The sequence below is a fragment of the Cebus imitator genome, unplaced genomic scaffold (assembly GCF_001604975.1).
Source record: "Cebus imitator isolate Cc_AM_T3 unplaced genomic scaffold, Cebus_imitator-1.0 Scaffold831, whole genome shotgun sequence".
In the NCBI taxonomy this organism is placed as follows: Eukaryota; Metazoa; Chordata; class Mammalia; order Primates; family Cebidae; genus Cebus; species Cebus imitator.
In genome coordinates, this window is record NW_016108146.1 from 404,724 (window position 1) to 406,775 (window position 2,052).

Genomic DNA, 2,052 nt, shown 5'->3' on the forward strand with positions numbered 1-2,052 from the left:
TTTAATTGGTGTACACATTCAGTGCAATCAGTAACTTGAGATGGTTTCAGTCAATCGCTTGAGTTGGCTGTGGATCCTTTCCTTTAATGAGAAAAAACCACGATGTGGGGACAAAGTTTTCATGTTCAGAAGAGATTGGCCTTGTCCTTAAGGAAATTATGTTGATTGGGATTTCTCTTAACCTCCTTTAGTTGTGTTTACCATTATTAAAGTTAAGAGACATTCATTTGGATTAAGTGGTAATAATAATAATTTTTAAAAGGTGTGTGAATTTGTATTGGTTTCTGATCCCAAGCCTGTTTCACTGTTGGACTTTCATGTGTATACTTGAAAACAAAACATGTACAAATATTGCACAGGTTTGAAGATTTTAGTAGTGAAAGTGACCTAATCAGTTATTAGTACTGTATCTAGAAACCAGTCTTGGAAATATGAAATTATGCTCTTTCAAATAGCTTAAAAGAAGGCCCCATGTGGTGGCTGGTGCCTGTAATCCCAGTATTTTGTGAGGCTATGGTGGGCAGATCACCTAAGGCCAGGAGTTTCACACCAGCCTGGCCAACATGTCCAAACCCTGTCCCCACTAAAAATACAAAAATTAGCTGGGCGTGATGGTGCATGCCTGTAATCCCAGCTACTCAGGAGGCTGAGGCAGGAGAATCACTGGAACCTGGGAGGTGGGGGTAGAGGTTGCAGTGAGCTGAGATCCTGCCACTGCACTCCAACCTGGGCAACGGAGGGAGACACTGTCTCAAAATGAAGAAATAAATAAATAACATAGCTGAAAAAATTACAATGTGTTTATTCTCACCTTTCCTTATTGTATGCTGTTTAAAGAAAAGGAAATTATTTATCCTCATACTAAATTTCCAAAACTGTGCTTTGCGTTTACCATTTTGTTCAATGATGGAGAGAAAAGTTAATTGTCTTATTTGATAAGTTTGCCATAGGCCCTGTCACATTTTTGATGCTTTTGTTCATGGTTCTGTCATTAGAATGCTAGCAACTAGGTACATGCAAGGAATAACCTAACCACGTTCATACAATGGTTTGAAATGCTGTAGGCAGTAACCACTGGACACCAAGTCAGTGTTTTCATTTTTGACGTGTTAGAGAGAAACAGGACTTTCTGCAGTACAAATGTCCTATTAACTAATCCCTGTGCTGTTAGCTTACAGAGCTTTGACTCCTGGGTCTGAAAAACGCAGCTACTCCTGCTAAATCTTGAACATTCCCACCAATCGATGCCTTGTCTTCAGAACTTAAAGAAGATGACAATCAAAATGAACTGCTTTCATGAATCACAGAACCAGAAATTAAAACCTTTCAATCCATTTAGGCCCAACAATCCCACATGCCCCTCTCTTCTGCCTCATGCCTTTTTTTTTTAAGCACAATATTTTTATTAATATTTGGACAAGAAAAAGGAATGCATTTGCATGCAGCTATATCGGCAAGCCCAAAGAGACATTCAAATCACTCTGAGACAAACCAAGCAAATATCACAGAAGCATAGACAAGTCCTCCCGCTGCATGTCTTGGTTGACAGAATACCAGTTACCGGCATGTATAGGCGCACTCACTTGGCACACACGTGAGCCACTGCCGTGTTCTGCTTGCCAAGCAATCCTCACTGAGGACCTGGAGAAAAGCACAGAGATTCTGCCCAACAGTGACGCTGCAGCCCCAGATCCAGATGTTCATGACAGCCATCCTGGGGAGGTTTTCCCGAGTGGCATCCAGAACCATTAGGCACCTTGCCAGTATCTTGATCGTGGGCTTTTGGCCTCCATAGTTGTAAGAAGTAAATTTCTGTTGTTTCAGCCACTCCGTCGATGATATTTTAAATGGCAGCCCTAGCTGACTAATACAGATTGATTCCTTCACCTGTTCTGTGGCTCAGATCCTGGAACAGCCTCCTCCGTTTTGTTCAAGTCACCAAGATCTTGTTCCACAAAACAAACTTCTTGTGGCTCTGAGGACAAGTCTGCCCCACCCTGCCAAGCTCCTGGATGAAGCTCTGTGGCCTGGGAGGCTGCTGGACACTCTTTG